Below are 23759 nucleotides of genomic sequence, written 5' to 3' on the forward strand. Positions count from 1 at the left end.
AGATTGATTCTTTATCAAGTCTGCTGTTAATGTTCTCTATTAAATTTTTTCCTTTCATCGATTGTGTTTTTCAGAATCTGATTATTTTGCATGATTTTAATTTTTTTTATTAAATTTCTTATTTTGTTCATGTATGTTTTTCTGATTTTTATTGTTTTTTTTAATAGCTTGCTGAGCTTCCTTAAAACAATTATTTTGAATTCTTTTTCAGACAATTTGTCAATCTCCATTTTTTTTGATCAATTAATGGAATATTATTATGTTTCTTTGATAGTGTCATGTTTCCTCAACTTTTTGTTCTTTGACATGTTGCATTACTGGCTTTGCAGTTGAAGAAGCAATTACATCCTCCAGTCTTTACTAACTAGTTTCAAGAGAGAAACACCTTCATCAGTCAGCCCAGCTAGGGGTTCTGAGACTCTCTTAAACCATTTTTTACGCCTATTCCACATCTCTTACTCCCTTTTGTTTTGGGGAGGTATTCTTAATATTTTATGCATTTTTTCAGTCCTGCAGAGTTGAGCTGGCTATCTGCACAAGACATTTCTATTTTCCATCCATGGGGTCATGCTTGGGGAGTTGGCCTTAGGGAAGGTATTGTGAGTAGAGAATTTGGGGTGTCCATGGGGCTGTTTAGGGGTGTTACACAGGCAAGGCATCCCACATGGCTTGTGTGCAGGCTTTCTGAAGGAGTCATGGAGTGGTTAGTAGCATCATGGCCTCCCTCCCCTTCCTTCTCCTAACCTCCTCAACTACTTGATTATGCCAATCACTTCAGTATTCTGGATGGGGCAAGAAAGAAGTGGGCTTCCTGGACAGCATCCTGCACAGCTGGGGTACCCAAGAGCTTACTCACTGCACTCTCACTTTCCATTGTGAGAGAAATTGTGGGTGAGGGTATCTCTTTAGGCACTGAGCTGTGCCACCTTGGGATAGGGGCGATGAGGGTCATCGCTCTTACCCATCCTCTTCTTACTCTATTCAATGCATTTATTCTGGATCTTGTATTCCAACTGTGTGCTAAAACTTCTCTGTTGGACTCTGGACTCCCATAGATATATTTTGCTTTGTAGGTAGTTGTCAAATTGATGCTCCTATAGGGTATTGATGATAGAAAGCTTCTATTCCACCATCTTGCTTGTGTCACTCTGATTAATAATACTGTTGCAGCCTCTTCTTCCTTGTCACAAATTCTTCTCCATGGGTAACCGCTATTCTGAATTGTGTATCATTTCCTTGCTTTAAACAGAATGTTTAATTGTGTATATATGCATCCCCAAATAATATATTGTTAATTTTATGGCTTTTATTGACCTATAGGACTATGGTATCATATGTTATATAGTCCTCTGTGTTTTACTTCTTTTACTAAATATACTTTTATAATAGTCCATATAGTTGCCTTGTCACTCTAGTGCACTTATTGTAGCTGTTGTTTAATACTCCATTGTGTGACTATAGGCCAGAGTTTTATGCATTCTTCTGCATTTGTTAACTGTAATTTTTATAAAAAGATGACCTTTTGCTTATCATCCGTTTGACTACCCAGAGGAATAGTTCATAAAGTAAAGGCATAAAAGATGTTCACATCTTCTTTTAATATACTATTTTTCAAAATAATGAGATGATGCACAGATAGTCTCCTAAGACATCCAATTATGTATTTTGTGTATTTTATGTATTTTTTAAAAAATTTCTTATTTATTTATTTGCTCATTTGTAAAATTGCTGATTTATGATTTTTATATATTTGACATATTACAATCTATTACATCCAATATATTTTTTCCCATTATTTAGCTGCTTTGTTGCTAAGTGTACACACATTTAGATTGTTATGTCTTCTACTAATTGACACTCCCATAATTGACACTTTCATCATAAAATATTCTCTTTATCTCTGGATAATTCTCTTTGTTTTTATGTAACTTTGTTTAATATTAATATAGTCAGAGCAACTTTCTTATCCTTAGTACTTATCTGCTATTTTTTAATCTGTTTTACTTTTAGCCCATTTTGTCTATATAGTAAAGTATATTTCTTATAAACAAACAACAGTTGGGTCTCCCATTTATTAATAAAATTATTATTCTAGATTGATAACCTGTGCCTTTTACATGGAGTGCTTAGTCCATTTACATTTAATGTTAAGTATTGATGTAATGAGACTTGCTTTTTGTTTTCTATTCTTTCTTTTTTGTTGTTCTTTTCTTCTCCATAAATATCTTACTGCTATTCTATGTATTATGTTTTCTGTAGTTGCTGTAGGAAATTATAATATACACCATTCATTTACCATGGTCCACTTAGGATAGTATTACTTTATGACAATGCAAGGAACTTTAAAAAGTATTAAAGTTCATTATTTCTTTCCCATCCTTTGAGCTCTGGGCATATTATGTTATAAGCTCTAAAATATATTATTGCGTTAGATATTCAGTTGTCTTTTAAAAAATTTACACATGCACTCACACACACACTAAATATATATGCTTTTAAACTTACTGAATGAGTACCACTTTCTGGTGCTTTCTTTTTAAAGAAAGAACTCAGGGTTCTTTCTGGTATTGTTTTCATTTAACCTGAACAAATGCCCTTCAGTATTTTTATATTTCATGTTTCCTGATGATTAGTCTTCTCAGCTTTGTCTATCAGAAATATCTTTCCTTTCCCTTCACTTTTGAAGGATGTTTTCTCTGCATAGAGAATTCTGTGTTGGCTTTTTTCCTTCCATAATTAAAAAAATGTCATCCCACTATCTTTTTGCATCCATTGTTTCTGGTGAGAAGTATCTGTAGTGGTCTCTTTGTATGTAATGTATCTTTTTTTCCCCATCTGTTTGTAAAAGGAGTTTTACTGTGGTGTCCTTAAATGTGATAGTGTTTGCATTATCCATTTTGGAGTTTTCTGAGGTTATTGGGTTGTTAGGTGTGGAAAATTCTTAGCTATTGTATTTTCACATATTTATTCTGGTGTGTTCTCTCTTTTACTTCTGGGACTGCTGTTACATGCATTCGATATTTTCTACAGATATTGGGTATTGCATTCCTATTCGTTCATTCTTTCCTCTTTGTATTTCAGTTTGGATAATTTCTCATGATTGTATCAAGTTCAACCATCCTTTTGTTTGCTGTCTGTTGCTTGCTCTAAAGCCCACTGAATGCATTTTCACTTTTGATACTTTTTCATTTTGTGTATTTCTTTTTGATTTATTTTAATAGGTTTTCTATGTTGGAGTTTCCCATCTTTTGTGAATATTTTTCACTTACATAAATTATTTTTCATTTATAAACCTTATCTGATAATTCCAACGTCTGGACTACTTCTACTTCTGTTGCCTATTCCTTCTCTTGTTTCCCACATTATTTCTTTCTTTTTCATATGTCTTATAATTGTTGATTGTATACTAAACATTATATTTGAAAACAGAAGAGACTGCAGAAGATAATTTGCCTCTAAAAAAGGGTACACTCTTTCTTACTCCATGCATCTAGTATGACAGATTGAGTCAATCTCATCCATAGTTGAGTTCGAACTGGGTGTTCTTGCAGCAGTAGATTCAGTTCACTTTGGCTTCAGATATATATACATATATATGTGTGTGTATGTGTGTATATACACACATAAATATACATGTGTATATGTATACATATGTATATGTGTATGCATATATATACATTTATATATAAATAAATATATAAAAATGCTTTATACATATAAACATATATAAATATTTTATAGATATGAAATATTTCAGCCCTTTATACATATAAAACCTTTACATATATGTTTTTGTTTTTAATGGGTCCAGGGTGTGTGTGTGCAGGTTTGTTACATGAATGTGTCACATAATAGTGAGGTTTGGGCTTCTAGTGTATCCAACACTCAAATTGTGAACACTGTGCCCAGTAGGTAATTTTTTAACCCTCATCCTCCTTTCACCCTCCACTCATTTGAAGTCCTCAGTGTCTTTTATTTCCCGCTGTATGTTCATGTGTACTCATTGTATGGCTCCCATTTATGAGAGAGAACATATAGTATTTCATTTTCTGTTTTTGAGTTGTTTCATTTAAGCTAATGGCCTTGAGCTCCGTCCATGTTGCTGTAAAAGGTGTGATTTTTATTCTTTTTTATGGCTGCATAGTATTCCATGGTTTATATATACCACCTTTTTTTGGCTTAAATAACAAGCTTTATTATTTCACAGGAGAGATTCTAAAGAAAGGTTCTTCAGGCTGGGCGCGGTGGCTCAAGCCTGTAATCCCAGCACTTTGGGAGGCTGAGACGGGCGGATCACGAGGTCAGGAGATCGAGACCATCCTGACTAATATGGTGAAACCCCGTCTCTACTAAAAAATACAAAAAATTAGCCGGGCGAGGTGGCGGGCGCCTGTAGTCCCAGCTACTCGGGAGGCTGAGGCAGGAGAATGGCGTGAACCTGGGAAGCGGAGCTTGCAGTGAGCTGAGATCCGGCCACTGCACTCCAGCCTGGGCGACAGAGTGAGACTCCGTCTCAAAAAAAAAAAAAAAGTTAAAAAAAAAAAAAAAAAAAAAGGTTCTTCAGTGGTTGGTGGTTGGTTTATTCGCATCAAAGACTCCATTCCTTTCCATCTTTCTGCTCCACCATCCTCAACTCTTGACTTTGATACTCAGGCTTGCCCCTTTATGGTCATAAGGTGGCTGCAAATGCTCCAAGTATCACAGTCTATTCAACAAAATTCAAAAACTGAGTGAAGTAACAGCTTTACCTTGTGTCACCTTTTTTTTTTTTTTTTTTTAAAGTAATTGCAGTTTTTGTCTTAGATTCAGGGGGTACATGTTTAGGTTTGTTACACTGGTATATTGTGTGACACTGAGTTTATGTGTACAAATGATCCCATCACCCAGGTAGTGAGCATAGTATCCAGTAGGTAGTTTTTCAGCCCTTGCACCCCTCCATCAGTCTCCCCTGTAGTAGTCCCTGGTGTCTATTGTTTTCATATTTATGACCATATGTACCCAGTGTTTAGCTCCCATTTGTAGGTGTGAATATGCGGTATTTGGTTTTCTGTTTTGTGTTAGTTTGCTTAGGATAATGACTTCCACCTACTTTTATGTTGCTGCAAAGGGCATGTTTTCATTCTTTTTTGTATCTATGTATTTTCCAGGGCATATATATACCACATTTTCTTTAATCCACCATTAATAGGCACCTCGGTTGATTCCATGTCTTTGCTATTGTGAATAGTCCTGTGATGAACATATGAGTGCATGTGTCTTTTTTGTAGTACAGTTTATTTTCCTTTGGGTATATACTTGGTAATGAGATTGCTGGGTCAAATGGTAGTTTTGTTTTTGTTCTTCGAGAAGAAATCTCCAAACTGCTTTCCACAGTGGTCGAACTAATTTATATTCCCACCAATGGTGTGTAAGTGTTCTTTCTCCACAGCTTTGCCAACACCTATATATATATATATATATTTTTTTTTTTTTTGCCTTTTAAACAATAGCCATTCTAACTGGTGTGAGATGGTATCTTATTGTGATTTTGATTTGCATTTCTCTGATCAATAGTGATGTTGAACATTTTTTTTTTTTTTGGTATGTTTGTTGGCCATTTGTATGTCTTCTTTTGAAAAGTGTTTGTTCAGACCCGGCATAGTGGCCCACGCCTATAATCCTAGCACTCTGAGAGGCCGAGGCGGGTGGATCACTTGAGGTCAGGAGTTCAAGACCAGCCTGGCCAACATGGTGAAACCCTATCTCTACTAAAAATACAAAAATTAGCTGGGCGTCGTGGTGGGTGCCTGTAGTACCAGCTACTCAGGAGGCTGAGGCACTAGAATGACTTGAGCCTGGGAGGCAGAGGCTGCAGTGAACTAATATTGCATCACTGCACTCCAGCCTGGGTGACAAAATGAGTCTGCATCACACACACACACACACACACACACACACACACAAAAGAAAAAGAAAAGAAAAAGTGTTTGTTCATGTCCTTTGCCCACTTTTTAATGGGATTATTTGTTTTTAATTTATTAAGTTCTTTATACATTCGTTAGACATTTGTCAGATTATACATTAGACATTTGTCAGAAACATAGATTGCAAATATTTTCTCCCATTGTGTGGGTTGCCTGTCTACTCTGTTGATGGGTTCTTTTGCTGTGCAAAAGCTCTGTAGTTTAATTGGATCCCACTTGTCAATTTTTGTTTTTATTACAGTTGCTTTTGAGGTCTTAGTCATATATTCTTTGCCAAGGCTGATGTCTAGGATGGTATTTCTTAGGTTTTCTTCTAGAATTTTTATAGTTTTAGATCCACCTTGAGTTAATTTTTGTATATGGTGAAAGGTAGGGGTCCAATTTCATTCTTCTGCGTGTGGCTAACCAGTTATCCCAGCACCATTTATTAAATACAGAGTCCTTTCTTCATTGCTAATTTTTGTCAGCTTTGTTGAAGATCAGATGGTTGTAGGTGTATGGCTTTATTTCTGTGTTTTCTATTCTGTTCCACTGTTCTATGTGTCTGTTTTTGTACCAGTACCATACTGTTTTTGTTATTGTAGCCTTGTAGTATAATTTGAAGTCAGATAATGTGATGCCTCCAGCTTTCTTCTTTTTACTTAGGATTGCCCTGGCGCTTTGGGCTCTTTTTTGTTCCCATATGCTGGCTTAAGATATTTTGATGGTAGTGTCAAGTCTTACTATTCAGCAGAGGCTGGGATCTGAGCACCAGCAAAGCTCCAGGTATCTCTTTATCTATTTATAAACTGGCTGTCAGCTTTAGGAATCACGGGGGAACCTGTCTCTTTTTCTTGCCTTCTGTCTTTTACAGTCTAACTTTCAGCTTATTGGGTCTCTGGGGATATTTTTACTTTCACCCACCTATGAGATCTTCCTTTGTCTTACCACTCTGGTCTCACACTTTGGAGTACAGTTACAGTGCACTTAGGGAAGATCCAGTGTTCTTCTGAGGGATTTCTCTCAGCTCTTTTTTACTTTTCCCATTGTTTGGTAGCTGCTGCCTTGCAGTAAGTGATGGATGGCTCTGTGCATCCAGTTTGGCTCTTCTCCTTCAGCTCTCCTGTTGTGTCTCCAGACTTCAGAATACTGCTGCTTTTCACTTGCCAAAGGACTTGTGCACCTCAGGGTGTGGATATCTTTCAACTCTCCCGCTCTACCCCACATTTTTTGAGCTATTAGTGAAGACCTGTAGGAAAGAATTGATGATTGGATTCAGCCTTGTTTAGTGAATGGGATTTCTTTTGGTTCTAATTCATCATGTTAGCTCACATGTAGTCCTTTAAAGTTTGCTAAAGTTCAACTAGTTTCTTATCCTCATATATAGCATTTATTATTTTTCCACTGCTTCCTTAGGAATAAAAGAGACCATGGCTCAGTTTTCTCATAGGAAAGGCTTATCTCTTTTGGGAATTATGTTCATTGAGATATTTGTGTGGTTCCATCAAAAAAATCCATGGCTTTGTAACTTATCTGGCTTGCTATTGTTATTACAGTGGGAGTAATGGACTCTTGGAAGTTTATTCATCCTAACTAGAAGTGGAAATTTCAGGGATCTGTTTTGGAGGCTTGTGAGACACATTTGGAACCATTATTTTAGCTGGTGAAATTGTCCATCTTTTGGCAATGGAGCCCCTTTATGTTGGTTTCTGTGATCTCTGACTTTACTATCTTTAGTAATTTCCTTGTTTTTAGGTAGAACAAGATGCCTCAGACTCTTCTTGAATACATTTTTCACAAGACCTAGAGACCCAGAACCAGTCATTTCTCCAATGATCCTCCTCCTCCTTTTTTTTTTAAAATACGAAATGTGATTTTCACATAATAATCTAGTTTCCAAATTTTTACTGCAATTTTCTTTTTTTTTTTTTTATTATACTTTAAGTTCTAGGGTACATGTGCACAACGTGCAGGTTTGTTACATATGTAGACATGTGCCATGTTGGTGTGCTGCACCCATTAACTCGTCATTTAAATTAGGTATATCTCCTAATGCTATCCCTCCCCGCCCCCCAACTCCCCACAATAGGACCCGGTGTGTGATGTTCCCCTTCCAGTGTCCAAGTGATCTCATTGTTCAATTCCCACCTATGAATGAGAACATGCAGTATTTGGTTTTCTGTTCTTGCGATAGTTTGCTGAGAATGATGGTTTCCAGCTGCATCCATGTCTCTACAAAGGACACGAACTCATCCTTTTTTATGGCTGCATAGCATTCCATGGTGTATATGTGCCACATGTTCTTAATCCAGTCTGTCACTGATGGATATTTGGGTTGATTCCAAGTCTTTGCTATTGTGAATAGTGCCGCAATAAATATACGTGTGCATGTGTCCTTACAGCAACGTGACTTATAATCCTTTGGGTATATCCCCAGTAGTGGGATGGCTGGGTCAAATGGTATTTCTAGTTCTAGATCCTTGAGGAATTGCCACACTGTTTTCCACAATGGTTGAACTAGTTTACAGTCCCACCAACAGTGTAAAAGTGTTCCTGTTTCTCCACATCCTCTCCAGCACCTATTGTTTCCTGATTTTTTAATGATTGCCATTCTAACTGGTGTGAGATGGTATCTCATTGTGGTTTTGAATTTGCATTTCCCTGATGGCGAGTGATGATGAGCATTTTTTCATGTGTCTGTTGGCTGTATAAATGTCTTCTTTTGAAAAGTGTCTGTTCATATCCTTTGCCCACTTTTTGATGGAGTTGTTTTTTTCTTGTAAATTTGATTGAGTTCTTTGTAGGTTCTGGATATTAGCCCTTTGTCAGATGAAGATTGCAAAAATTTTCTCCCATTCTGAATGTTGCCTGTTGACTCTGATGGTAGTTTCTTTTGCTGTGCAGAAGCTCTTTAGTTTAATTAGATCCCATTTGTCAATTTTGGCTTTTGTTGCCATTGCTTTTGATGTTTTAGACATGAAATCCTTGCCTATGCCTATATCCTGAGTGTTATTACCTAGGTTTTGTTCTAGGGTTTTTATGGTTTTAGGTCTAACATTTAAGTCTCTAATCCATCTCGAATTAATTTTCATATAAGGAGTAAGGAAAGGATCCAGTTTCAGCTTTCTACTTATGGCTAGCCAATTTTCCCAGCACCATTTAATAAATAGGTAATCCTTTCCCCATTTCTTGTTTTTGTCATGTTTGTCAAAGATCAGATGGCTGTAGATGTGTGGTATTATATCTGAGGGCTCTGTTCTGTTCCGTTGGTCTATATATCTGTTTTGGTACCAGTACCATGCTGTTTTGGTTACTGTAGCCTTGTAGTATAGTTTGAAGTCAGGTAACGTGATGCCTCCAGCTTTGTTCTTTTGGCTTAGGATTGTCTTGGCACTGCAGGGTCTTTTTTGGTTCCATATGAACTTTAAAGTAGTTTTTTCCAATTCTGTGAAGAAACTCATTGGTAGCTTAATGGGGATGGCATTGAATCTATAAATTACCTTGGGCAGTATGGCCATTTTCACAATATTGATTCTTCCTATCCATGAGCATGTATGTTCTTCCATTTGTTTGTGTCCTCTTTTATTTTACTGAGCAGTGGTTTGTAGTTCTCCTTGAAGAGGTCCTTTACATCCCTTGTAAGCTGGATTCCTAGATATTTTATTCTCTTTGAAGCTATTGAAAATGGGAGTTCATTCATGATTTGGCTCTCTGTTTGTCTGTTACTGGTGTATAAGAATGCTTGTGATTTTTGCACATTCATTTTGTATCCTGAGACTTTGCTGAAGTTGCTTATCAGCTTGAGAAGATTTTGGGCTGAGACGATGAGGTTTTCTAAATATACAATCATGTCATCTGCAAACAGGGACAATTTGACTTCTTCTTTTCCTAACTGAATACCCTTGATTTCTTTCTCTTGCCTGATTGCCCTGGCCAGAACTTCCACCATTATATTGAATAGGAGTGGTGAGAGAGGGCATCCCTGTCTTGTGCCAGTTTTCAAAGGGAATGCTTCCAGTTTTGCCCATTCAGTATGATACTGGCTGTGGGTTTGTCATAAATAGCTCTTATTATTTTGAGATATGTCCCATCAATACCGAATTTATTGAGAGTTTTTAGCATGAAGGGCTGTTGAATTTTGTCAAAGGCCTTTTCTGCATCTATTGAGAGAATCATGTGGTTTTTGTCTTTGGTTCTGTTTATATGCTGGATTACGTTTATTGATTTGCGTATGTTGAAGCAGCCTTGCATCCCAGGGATGAAGCCCACTTGATCATGGTGGATAAGCTTTTTGATGTGCTGCTGGATTCAGTTACCAGTATTTTATTGAGGATTTTTGCATCGATGTTCATCAGGGATATTAGTCTAAAATTCCCTTTTTTTTGTATCTCTGCCAGGCTTTGGTATTGGGATGATGTTGGCCTCATAAAATGAGTTAGGGAGGATTCCCTCTTTTTCTGTTGATTGGAATAGTTTCAGAAGGAATGGTACCAACTCCTCCTTGTACCTCTGGTAGAATTCAGCTGTGAATCCATCTGGTCCTGACTTTTTTTGGTTGATAGGCTATTAATTATTGCCTTAATTTCAGAGCCTGCTATTGGTCTATTCAGGGATTCAACTTCTTCCTGGTTTAGTGTTGGGAGAGTGTAAGTGTCCAGGAAATTATCCATTTCTTCTAGATTTTCTAGTTTATTTGCGTAGAGGTGTTTATAGTATTCTCTGATGGTAGTTTGTATCTCTGTGGGGTCAGTGGTGATATCCCCTTTATCATTTTTTATTGTGTCTATTTGATTCTTCTCTCTTTTCTTCTTTATTAGTCTTGCTAGCGGTCTATCAGTTTTGTTGATCTTTTCAAAAAACCAACTCCTGGATTCACTGATTTTTTGAAGGGATTTTTGTGTCTCTATCTCCTTCAGTTCTGCTCTGATCTTAGTTATTTCTTGCCTTCTGCTAGCTTTTGAATGCGTTTGCTCTTGCTTCTCTAGTTCTTTTAATTGTGATGTGAGGGTGTCAATTTTAGATCTTTCCAGCTTTCTCTTGTGAGCATTTAGTGCTATAAATTTCCCTCTACACACTGCTTTAAATATGTCCCAGAGATTCTGGTATGTTGTGTCTTTGTTCTCCTTAGTTTCAAAAAACATCTTTGTTTCTGCCTTCATTTTGTTAGGTACCCAGTAGTCATTCAGGAGCAGGTTGTTCAGTTTCCATGTAGTTGAGTGGCTTTGATTGAGTTTCTTAGTCCTGAGTTCTAGTTTGATTGCACTGTGGTCTGAGAGACAGTTTGTTATAATTTCTGTTCTTGTACATTTGCTGAGGAGTGCTTTACTTCCAACTGTGTGGTCAATTTTGGAGTAAGTGTGATGTGGTGCTGAGAAGAATGTATATTCTATTGATTTGGGGTGGAGAGTTCTGATAGATGTCTATTAGGTCCGCTTGGTGCAGAATTGAATTCAATTCCTGGATATCCTTGTTACCTTTCTGTCTCGTTGATCTGTCTAATGTTGACAGTGGGGTGTTAAAGTCTCCCATTATTATTGTATGGGAGTCTAAGTCTCTTTGTAAGTCTCTAAGGACTTGCTTTATGAATCTGGGTGCCCCTGTATTGGGTGCATATATATTTAGGATAGTTAGCTCTTCCTGATTAATTGATCCCTTTACCATTATGTAATGGCCTTCTTTGTCTCTTTTGATCTTTGATGGTTTAAAGTCTGTTTTATCAGAGACTGGGATTGCAACCCCTGCTTTTTTTTTGTTCTCCATTTGCTTGGTAGATCTTCCTCCATCCCTTTATTTTGAGCCTATGTGTGTCTGTGCATGTGAGATGGGTCTCCTGAATACAGCAAACTGATGGGTCTTGACTCTTTATCCAATTTGCCAGTCTGTGTCTTTTAATTGGACCATTTAGTCCATTTACATTTAAGGTTAATATTGTTATATGTGAACTTGATCCTGTCATTATGATATAGCTGGTTATTTTGCTCGTTAGTCGATGCAGTTTCTTCCTAGCATCGATGGTCTTTACATTTTGGCATGTTTTTGCAATGGCTGGTACCTGTTGTTCCTTTCCATGTTTAGTGCTTCCTTCAGGGTCTCTTGTAAGGCAGGCCTGGTGGTGACAAAATCTCTAAGCATTTGCTTATCTGTAAAGGATTTTATTTCTCCTTCACTTATGAAACTTAGTTTGGCTGGATATGAAATTCTGGGTTGAAAATTATTTTCTTTAAGAATGTTGAATATTGGCCCCCATTCTCTTCTGGCTTGTAGAGTTTCTGCTGAGAGATCTGCTGTTAGTCTGATGGGCTTCCCTTTGTTGGTAACCCAACCGTTCTTTCTGGCTGCCCTTAACATTTTTTCCTTCATTTCAGTTTTGATGAATCTGACAATTATGTGTCTTGGAGTTGCTCCTCTCAAGGAGTATCTTTGTGGCATTCTCTGTATTTCCGGAATATGAATGTTGGCCTGCCTTACCAGGTTGGGGAAGTTCTCCTGGATGATATCCTGCATAGTGTTTTCCAACTTGGTTCCGTTTTCCCTGTCACTTTCAGGCAATCCAATCAGACGTAGATTTGGTCTTTTCACATAATCCCATATTTCTTGGAGGCTTTGTTCATTTCTTTTTAGTCTTTTTTCTCTACACTTCTCTTCTCGCTTCATTTCATTCATTTGATCTTCAGTCGCTGATACTCTTTCTTCCAGTTGATCGAGTCGGTTACTGAAGCTTGTGCATTTGTCGTGTAGTTCTGATGTTATGGTTTTCATCTCTATCAGTTTTCTCAAGGACTTCTCTACGTTGGTTATTCTAGTTAGCCATTTGTCATATCTTTTTTCAAGTTTTTTCGTTTCTTTGCGCTGGTTACGTAGTTCCTCCTTTAGCTCTTAGAAGTTTGATCGACTGAAGCCTTCCTCTCTCAACTCGTCAAAGTCATTCTCCATCCAGCTTTGTTCCATTGCTGGCGATGAGCTGCGTTCGTTTGGAGGGGGAGATGCGCTCTGATTGTTTGAATTTCCAGCTTTTCTGCCCTGCTTTTTCCGCATCTTTGTGGTTTTATCTACCTTTCATCTTTGGTGATGGTGACATACTGATGGGGTTTTCATGTGGGTGTCTTTTCTGTTTGTTAGTTTTCCTTCTAAGAGTCAGGACCCTCAGCTGCAGGTCTGTTGGAGTTTGCTTGAGGTCCACTCCAGACCCTGTTTGCCTGGGTATCAGCAGCGGAGGCTGCAGAATATAGAATATTGCTGAACAGCAAGTGTTGCTGTTTGATTCTTGCTCTGGAAGCTTCGTCTCAGGGGTGTAGCCAGCCGTGTGAGGTGTGAGGTGTCAGTCTGCACCTAGTGGGGGATGTCTCCCAGTTAGGCTACTCAGGGGTCAGGGACCCACTTGAGCAGGCAGTCTGTCTGTTCTCAGATCTCAAGCTCCGTGCTGGGAGATCAACTCACCTCTTCAAAGCTGTCATACAGGGGCATTTACCTCTGCTGAGGTTTCTGCTGCTTTTTGTTTAGCTATGCCCTGTCCCCAGAGGTGGAGTGTACAGAGGCAGGCAGGCCTCCTTGAGCTGTGGTGGGCTCCACCCAATTCTAGCTTCCCGGCAGCTTTGTTTACCTACTTAAGCCTCAGCAATGGCGTGCACCCCTCCCCCAGCCTCACTGCCACCCTGCAGTTAGATCTCAGTCTGCTGTGCTAGCAATGAGGGAGGCTCCATGGGCGTGGGACCCTCCGGGCCAGGTGTGGGATATAATCTCCTGGTGTGCCGTTTGCTAAGACCCTTGGTAAAGTGCAGTATTAGGGAGGGAGTTACCTGATTTTCCAGGTGTTGTGTGTCTCAATTTCCTTTGGCTAGGAAAAGGAGTTCCCTTCCCCCTTGCACTTCCCAGGTAAGGTGATGCCTCGCCCTGGTCTAGCTCTCGCTGGTTGAGCTGCATCCGCGGACCAGCACCGACTGTCCGATACACCCCAGTGAGATGAACCTGGTACCTCTGTTGAAAATGCGGAAATCACCTGTCTTCTGTGTCACTCACGCTGGGAGCTGGAGGCTGGAGCTGTTCCTATTTGGCCATCTTGGGCGCGCCTGCCTTTACTGCAATTTTTATGTTAGCCTGTAGGCAATGATAGTGTCACTGTAGTTCATGGGTCCAGCAGCAGTATTAAAAATCAAAATCAGACTGGGCATGGTGGCTCACTTCTGTAATCCCAGCACTTTGGGAGGCCAGGGCAGGTGGATCGCCTGAGATCAGGAGTTTGAGACCAGCCTGGCCAACATAACAAAACCCCATCTCTACTAAAAAATGCAAAAATCAACCAGGTGTGGTGGCAGGCACCTGTAATCCCAGCTACTCAGGAGGCTGAGGCAGGAGAATGGCTTGAACCTGGGAGGCAGAGGTTGCAGTGAGCTGAGATCGCACCAGTCCACTCCAGCCTGGGCAACAGAGCAAGGCTTCGTTTCAAGGAAAAAAAAAAATCAAAATCAAATTGAAACCTTAGTCTACAGGTTTAAAGTCATATGCTTACAGATTTTGAAATAAAATTACAGCCATGTGGTTTCTTAATTTGGGATTTGTAGACCCTATGGAATCTACATACGGGTTTTTATGGAGCATTCTGTGAATTTCCTGAGACTATATGAAAAATTTTAGTCAAAAATATGTCTTTTTCTCATGACCTGAAAGAGATTAGGAAGCACAGTCTTAGGTAATTTTGAATAAAATTGTAAATTAACTTGCTGGCTAAAATAAATTAAATAAATACATTTAACAAGTAATACAAGTTGATGTATTTTCTCCTTTTCCTGGTATTATTTCTTAATAATAGTGTCAAATTAAAACCTTGAAGAGTCCCAAATTTTATATTGTCTGTTTGTCTTTTGTTACGTGACTTATTTGAAGTGGCCTTCCTGTATTTTGACCCTTTCTTCTTTTATCTGCTTCTTTCATCAGATACTTTTTCTAGTTAGTGGTAAGGACAACTTTTGGACAATTTCTGTATTGATATTCCTTAAATTCTACCCAGATTTAGAGAATAAAATATGATTACCATTTTGTCCTTCCTCCTTCAGAACAGTTGTGTCTTTCCCCACGCTCAAAACTTCCCTTGATACTGTATTGGATAGAGAAAGGGATAAGCAATGAGTGGTGAGCAAATTTAACACTTTTTTCTGTGGTACTTTATTTGGCCTCTAAACACTGTGTCGTTTTTAAACTTTGGGTACAGCTTTAAAACTGATGAAATGATTTATATTGCCTCTCCTTTGTACAGAGGAATTTATTGAGAAATAACATCGGCTCAAACTTCCTTTTCAGCTTTTAAAGATATCAAAATGACCCCAATAAATTACTTCTAAATTTTAAGTCATTAAGAAAATTATTAATTAAATATTTAATATATATGGCTGGCCTAGTAGTTATAGGTTAGATTTATGATGTATTATAACTATCTTGCTTATGTTCTTTCTGTTTGTGGGCTTAATACCATGTATATAATCAATATGTATAGTGGAATCTTTATTTTACATGACATCTACATATTTGTAGACGTTTATAACTGCATTTTGGGTTTATTTATTTATTTTTGACTCATGAAATGCACACCATGGCTTAGAGGCAAAATAATATCTTTAATTCTATTTCTTTGGGATGTACTTGGTGACTTACTATTTATAGGACTTTCTGGTTAAAATTGGGGGCTATCTACAGTCCTAAGTGTTAGTATCAGAACCTGTTGTGCTCCTTATTTGCAGATAATTATTACTATGTTCTTGTCCATGTTCTCAGATTTTTGGGGCTTTGGATTTTCTTTGTTTGTATCTCCTTTATTCATGTGATGATATTTGCCTGGTTTCTGCAGTGACTGTTATGGAATGAGCATGTTACTAGGAGTCACAATACTTGGATCTTAGACTCTCAGTTCTTCCAAATCACTTTTCTTGTTTGTCAGATGAGGAGATGACAGTACTTTCCTTGCAAGATAATTGTAAAACCCCAGATATACAGTAGTTAATTATTTAATAGGGAATCAGTGAGGCAGTGAACCTTTTTCCCTAAAAAAAATTAAGTTTTCTATAGTTGAATTCAATCTAAGTATACTTTTTCATTAATTAGCAGCTTTTTTAAAAGGGTTTTTTAAGTCATCTGGCTATTGCAAGCCTCTTAACTAAATTTCAACCAGCAAGTTATTAAAGTTCTAAAACTACATTCAGGTATAAATATTTTGTCTTGTGAGGAATATAAAACTATTTAAGCTAAGCCATTTAGGTTTTCAAATGAGGAAACTAAAGCATGGATGTCATAAGTGACTCATTTCAGGTTCTACAGCCAGAGCTGGTTCTCCTCATATGTGATCCGTCTCTCTGATGGAGCAGGAATTCAGATAGAAGATTGACAAGAGCATCAACTGAACATTACAAACAGTGTTGCTTCTTTTATGGCTACTTTCCTAATGGAGTTCTCAGGTGTGGATAAGTCTAATGCTTATACTTATACTCTGTTTCCCAGATAAATACAATATAGTGATACGATCTTAGCGCACCACCATAGATAAGAGTACTACTTTTACTGGTGATGGTTGCCTCTGATTTTTTTCCCTCCTTCCCTGGGTTCATTTGTCCCTGATGCTCTAATTAGAGTGTTATAATTTAGATAACTAAATTTAAATCATTTAGAACAGAAAGCAAGGTTCTGCTTTATCATCTGTATTCACACTCAAAATGAATATTGAGTAAATTTCTACATTGAGATGTGTATTAGTCAGGGTTCTCCAGAGGGACATAACTTATAGGATATTTATGTATGTGGAAGGGAGTTTATTAGGGAGAACTGGCTCACGTGATTACAAGGTGAAGTCCCATGACAGGCCATCTGCAAGCTGGGGAAGAAAGAATCCAGTAGTGGCTCAGTCTGAGTCCGAAAGCCGCAAAACCAGGGAAGCTGACACTTCAGCCTTCAGTCTGTGACCATAGACCCAAGAGCCTCCAGGAAACCACTGGTGTAAGTGCAAGGATCCAAAGGCTGAAGAACCTGGAGTTTGATGTCCAAGGGCAGGAGGAGCAGGAGGAAGCATCCAGTATGGGAAAGGGAAAAGCCAGAAGACCCAGCAAGCAAAGTTATCCCACCTTCATCCACCTGCTTTGTTTTTGCTTTGCTGGCAACCAATTGGATAGTACGTACCCACATTGAGGGTGGGTCTTTCTCTCCTAATCCAGTGACTCAAATGTCAGCCTCCTCTGGCAGCACCCTCATAGACACACCTAGAAGAGCAAGGAAAAGAGAATGGCTGAAGCCTTGTCAACTGCAGACGTCCTCTGACATGGTAGATTTGATGAAGGGTTTTCACTACTCATGTTTGTTGAAGGTTTTCTGTTTGTTTGTTTGGTATGTTTTAGTTTTTTTCAAAAAGGTTTTTATCTATGAAAGTAGTTGCATTCATAAAACTGGAACCTTTCCTATTTATGGAGCTACTTATTTAGACAGCTGGGATTTTTTGTATGTGTGTGTGATTTGGTTATATTCTCTCAATAAAATTGGCAATAGTGATAAAAGCTAATATATGTATAAAGCACTTAGTGTATGTACTATATGTCTAGCACCATGCTCTAGGTATCTGTGTTTAATCATAACTGTGATAATGTATTTCTCAATATTAAAAATAATTATGAAATGCTAATACATTTATCAATCACATCCTTTGTAAGAGATGATTATCTCTAGGAGATAATTATAAAATTGGTGTTTCTTTTGGTTATTATTTATCACAGAAAAAATTGAAAAGCCTGAGTTGTTTTTGATAGATTACAATAAATATCCAAAGCATGAGACAAGTTATGGATTACAGAGAAGTCTGAATATTTGGGAAACACTAAATATATGTTGGTGAGCTGTAACCTTAAGATGTGACTGGATTAGACATCTTCACTACTTATTCCATCTCTTTATGAAGTTCCTTATGTTTTCCCCTTGTATATAATAGGTTCCAGATTTGATAACCGTAGGGACACTGTGAAGACCGAAATTATGTGTGTCCTATCACTTTTAAGGTAGCTCTCTCTTTAATTTCACAAGACAGGCTTGAAAACCAGAAGTAACCCAATTCCAAAATTGGCAGTAAATCCTTTAACAGGGAAAAGGTGACATACTGTGTAATAAATTCCTTTGTTGAAAAAGAGATGTTGCAATACTGGAAACTGAAGTACCAAATGTTTCCTTTTAAATTTGGAAAGGCCCTTTCTTATTACTTATCTGTCCCTGTGGACTTCTAACAGGGGATGTGTTGAAAGATTTTTCAGATGCCCACTAGCCACAGTGAGAGTGAATGGCAGCATTTATAAGATGACATAAATACTTCAAAATCATCAGTAATCCTTGGAGACGTGTGGTGTGCCAGGGGTACTGAATGTGAGCTTTTGTTGCTGTCGAGCCTGTGCTTTTGTAGGAGGCTGCCTAGGAATGTGGGTTGTGTCTCTCCTGTGAATGCAACTTCACTTTTTCCCCTCTGGGGGCTCTTCGTATTAGAATTGAGGTGGGAGTGGGTTAGAAGACAAAAAGTCTGCAAGAATAAGAAAGATCTGTGAGATTATGAGTTACACTTTAAAATCCTAATCTTATTTTGAGGTCCTGTGGAGAAATTATATTATCATCCTCAACCATTAGAACACTACATTAATAACTGGACACATAAAGGTATTTTAATTTTCATTTTGTAATAATGGGGCTCATCCCACCACTGCTGCTACTACTACATGAGATGAAGACAAAAAAGATAGAAAATAATCTAGAAATGCAGTGAAGCTATATCTTATATGTTAGCCAAGAGTTGGTAAATTTTGATGTTTCTCTATTCTTATTGCAAAAGCTTTTTAGTTTGTTACTTTTACCTTTTGGAACTAAAACTTAATTTGACAATATGATTTTGTTGGGCTGTCACAATCCCTATATTTAATTATCTTGTTGTGAAGGATGCATCTATCACTAGAGCTGAAGTTAAAAAAATTTATAAATGTGTGATGAAGGTCAGGCAACATAAAACAACTATGGCATCGGTTCATGTTCACTCTGATCAACTCGTGTACTCAAGATACAGGGAAGTGAAGTGAATGGGGCCAAATCCCATTATGGAAAACTTTGCTTTCCCCTTTACTAACTGGCCTTAAGAGAAAGTATTGTGAACGCAGGAGTGTAATCTTAAGTCGGGCAATAAACCTGTTGGAGAAAAAAGTAGGTATTTATTTCAGATACTGGGGAAAATAAAAGGAATAAATAAGAAAAATCAAGCATGATCCACAATCTCTACATAACCACAGTTAAAATGCTTCCTGCCAGACTAAGAGAAATCTTTATCATACTATTCGTTTTGTTTTGATAATGGGAGGTTTACCTAGGTGGTCATTTTTACCTTATGTGAAGGCTTAGCTTGATTTGAAGCAGTAGCCTTCATTTAGAATTACAAGGCAAAGGATACACTTTTAAATTCTATTTTAGGCTCTCTCAGTGATGATTGTCAAGCTAGCTGGGAATCACTTTAATAGAAGGAACATACAGAGAATAGGATGAGAGGCAGGAAAGTAGTAGAAAATTTTTCTTAAGATGGTTGTTTTCCTCATTGTAGTATTTATTAAGTGCTTACTCTAGGGTCAACTCCATGCTAAATGCTTTATGTGATTTTTTTCATTTTGTCCTCAAAACAACCTGTGAGATAGTTGGTATCCCATTCCCCATTTTACAGCTATGGAAACTGAGCCCTAAATAACCCAAAGTCATCCTGCTAGATTCAAACATGAGTCTGACTGCAGAACAGATAATATTAACCCTTACCCTATAGGCCTTAAGGTAGGGGTATGTGTGTAAGAGGGTGGGAGGGGTGAGGGAGGGAAGGAGGAGAGAAAATGAGAATGAATGAATCGAGTAAATAAAATGTACAAGCTGTCCTCTTCTTTAAAAAGACCCTGCTTCTTGACACAGAAATCTCAGATTTCTCCTGACGTAAAGATACAGAAGCTTTTTGTAATGTATGCTAATGTATCCACTAGAGAAATAATGGCATTGTTGGAAGGATTTAGATGACAGGAAAATAAAGATACTTTATTAATTAACTCTTCTAGTTCCCTTGGGGTTTTGCCAGCCTTTTCTGGATTCCAGACAAATCCAAAAACAGATGATTTAAAGGTGGCTTCACTGAAGTGGTGTCACATGATTGAGCGAGTGGTCATTCTTTAGAGGGATAAAAGGTGGTTTTAAAATATGCAGGACTCCATTGTTCAGACAATATAAAACATTTAATCAAAGTACTCTTTTTTTATCCAAATGAACTAAAAAGAAATTCTGTAGCTGGATGCAATTAAATATATCCTGGGTTTCCCCCCTAAAAAGGTCAGTTAAATATTCTTTTTTGTGTATCGCTGCTAATGGCATCTGATAAATATATGTATATGAGCTTATCAGAAATTATGTTTGAATCAACACAAAGTTGCATGTTTGAATTGGAAAAAGTAGCTAGAGGTTATCTTCTTTCAGTGTAAAGTTTTCTGAGCCATTTTCAATCACCAGCAAAGAGCCACGTATATAGGTTAAGAATGCGTTTGGCCCCATATATTCATTGACAGATGAATGAATAAAGAACATATGGCATATACATACATAGAGTTTCCATTTGGGAATATGAAAAAGTTCTGGAGCTAGATGGTGCTGATGGTTGTACAACAGTGTGAATGTACTTAATGCCACTGAATTGCGTATTTTACAAATGGTTAAATGGTAATTTTATATTATTTATGATAGGAATGGATGTAGCCTTAAAAAAGAGAACTGAATTGCAGTTGCTAAAGAGGCAAGTTTTTAAATTTAAAAATCTCATGTAACAGATGCCTAGGAAGAGACTGGGTCTAGTCAGGCTACCCAGCAGTACCCTTTGGTTTTCAGGTCTGTCCTTTCTCTCCTGCTGTCCTCAGTGGATGGTGTTTTCTTTCTTTCTTTCTTTCTTTTTTTAATTTATCGCACTCAGTGACCATGGATGGGCCTTGATGCTCGTGCATGTCACCCCTCATGCTGCTGTGCCTCACGCTTAGCTATGCAAGTGCAGACATGGAAAGTTGGATTTAGTCAGATATTGCAGAGACATTCAACTTAATGCTCTCTGAAGATGCATATATTCCCCTATATCTCACAGATCCCTTGTAGTTGCCTAAGAACATGTAGCTCTTTCTGGCCAGGGACTGGAATGGTAATGGTATTTGTCACTTTCAGGCTAGGGTGGTAAAACAGCCTTCTGGAACAGCAGGGTGGCCTCATTCTGGAGGCCTCATTGTGGAGGGGAAGTATGTGATTCAGGTAGTGCATTTACAGGTAATGGAGTCTCCATCTGCCTAGGTTTGTTCCTTTCACCTAGGTTTGAGTGAGTGTGTGAAGCAGATCTTCAGGTGATCCACGTATGACCTATAACATTAATGAGAAATATATTTTAAGTAACTGAGATTTGGGCATTGTTTTTGCAGCCCAGTATAGCTATTCTGACTGTTACTCCAGGGTGGGCTTTTGCCAGACATGTTTGATGAAGTGAGAGAAACAGGGAGGCTTTCGGGAGTAAGGGAATGGCTGTAAGTTGATGAAACATGGGATTTTAGTTGGATGAGAATAGAGGTGAGTACCTCAGTGGGGTGAGGAATAGTTAAAAGGCAGCAGAATTAATGGATGGCGGCTTTTGGTGAGATGGAGGGAATGTTGGAGTTGGAGTGCCCAAGGGAGGGAGCCGGAAAGATAGGAGTGAGATGGTTCCAATTGAGATGACTGAGTTGTTCATGTTACTGCTGAAGATGGGTGTGAGTTTATTAGGTAGTGTGGATAACTGGAGGAGAGGATATCAGAATACCAAAAGCCGAGATATTGGGAGAATCATCTAGATAAATATTAAATTCAGCAAGAATGATGACAAGGAGTAGTGTTGGGCAGAGTAAAAGTGAGCTGAGAGTTAAAATCTCTAAGAAATGAATTTGTCTCATTTGTTACATGTCTGAAATGGTCTCTATTCACCCTCACTCTAGAATGGTAGTTTAACTGATTCCAGGTTGGCAGTGTTTTTTTCTGTTTGCTTGTTTTTTTGCAGTAGCATCTTTAAGATACTAGTCTTGTCGCTTCTTTTGTTGCTTGGAGATACTTAGTTAGTTTAATTTAAACATTTTTGAATTTTTTTGTAGGTGAAATTTTTCCCTTTTCTTTTTGGTTAGTTTTTAATATTTTCTTGTTGTCTTTGGTCCAGAGCTTCAAAATGATACAACTAAGGATGGATTTTTATTTTTATTCCTCTTTTTTGGAACTCTATGTGGGTCTTTAGTTTAATAACTTAAATTCTGGAAAATTCTTATTCATTATACAAATATTAGTGCTTTCTTCTCCCTTCTTTCCTCTCTTTCAAAATGCCTGTTAATGCATTGGACATTATCATTTTACACTTCGGGACTCTTAACGCCTCATTTTCTTTCTCTTTATCAGTCTAGGCTCCTTTTTTCTCTTATTGTACTACAGTTTGCTGTTTCAGGGATAGGCAAACTATGATCTGTGGGCCAAATCTGGTTCATGGCCTGTTTTTGTATAGCTCATGAGCTAAGAATGATTTTTTAGTTTTTAAGACTTGGTCGCAAAAAAAAAATTAAGAATATTTGATAGAGAGAAATTACATGTAGCATTCAAAGCCTAAAATACTTACCATTCGGCCTTTTACAAATTTGTTTTCAGCCGATGTCCAATTATTTTCATTTCTTGAAATAGGTTTTTTTTTTTTTTTTTTTTTTGCTATTGCTCATTCTTCCTTATGGTTGTACGTATATGTGTGTTGAAGTTGGGGGTTGGAATTTTTTATTGAGAATTCATCTTCAGTGTAAGTTTTGAAATTTTAGGGATACCCACAAGAGAAGACCTGTATTATCTTTGAGCATGGGACATGCTGAATTCTCAGCAACAGGAAACATACTGGGAAAGAGTGAGATGGGTCTGGATTGTAAGGGTTAGGATTAATGTGAGATGACCTGGCCATAGAGACTGGCACTCCTAGGGCCGTGGGAATGTCCAGGATTCCTGCTGAATCCAGGGTTTTTACATGAATCCTTGAATTGGTGTATAGAATACACAGTCAGGACATTGACATCTGGACTGGCCAGAATGGCGGTTAAGTGAATACTAAGTAACCAAGCAGGGGTCTGACACTTTAGGGGAGGTCTGACAATATGTAGTAGCACCCCTGCCAACTGCTATGTACTCCGGGCCTACCACAGAGTAGGGACTCAGTAACAGCCTGGCAAGTGAATGAATGGGGAAAGAAATGAAGGTCAGGTCCATATTTTGAGGACTAGTAAGTACCAGGCAGATATCTTCTGCCGGCCTTTGTCCTAGACTAACCAGACAGGAAGAATATGGAGAGATACCTCTAATAGCTGTTTTGTAGATCCTTTGGGATTTTCTACTTAGAAAATTGTATCGTCTGTGAATAGAGGCAGTTTTACTTCTTCCTTTCTGTTCTTTATGCCTTTTTCCCCCTTGCCTTATTACAACGGCTGAAATCTCCAGTACATTATTGAAGAGAAGTGATGAAAGCAGACATCATTGCCCTGTTTCTGATCCTAGGGAGAAACAATTCAGTGTTTCATCATTAAGTATGATGTAACTGTAGGTTTTCTTGCAGATGTTCTTTATTTCTGGAAATTGATAACTGAACTTAGAGGCCTAATCAGATTCAAGTATAGTTTTTTTGGGCAGTGGGCAAGACTACATAGGTATGATTTTGTCAAGAGATACATAGTGTCTGGTATCTTTCTGTGGTATTAGCAGCCACTGATGATTGCCTCT

The 23759-nt window shown here is 37.9% G+C and overlaps 1 protein-coding gene across 43 annotated transcripts in view; it reads left to right on the forward strand.

Moving 5' to 3' along the window:
• The window catches only part of TASP1 (taspase 1), a 443904-nt gene that overhangs the window by 144450 nt on the left and 275695 nt on the right, over nucleotides 1-23759 (forward strand). For 4 of the 43 annotated variants that reach the window (XR_012419136.1, XR_012419134.1, XR_012419135.1 and 1 more), the window contains one exon: nucleotides 16239-16384. The exons of the other annotated variants lie outside the window; for them this stretch is intronic. The gene's annotated coding sequence lies outside the window, so the exon portion shown is untranslated. The remainder of the gene's footprint in view (nucleotides 1-16238; nucleotides 16385-23759) is intronic. 43 annotated transcript variants of the gene reach the window in all.

This window comes from Macaca fascicularis, chromosome 10 (assembly GCF_037993035.2).
Source record: "Macaca fascicularis isolate 582-1 chromosome 10, T2T-MFA8v1.1".
Lineage (NCBI taxonomy): Eukaryota > Metazoa > Chordata > Mammalia > Primates > Cercopithecidae > Macaca > Macaca fascicularis.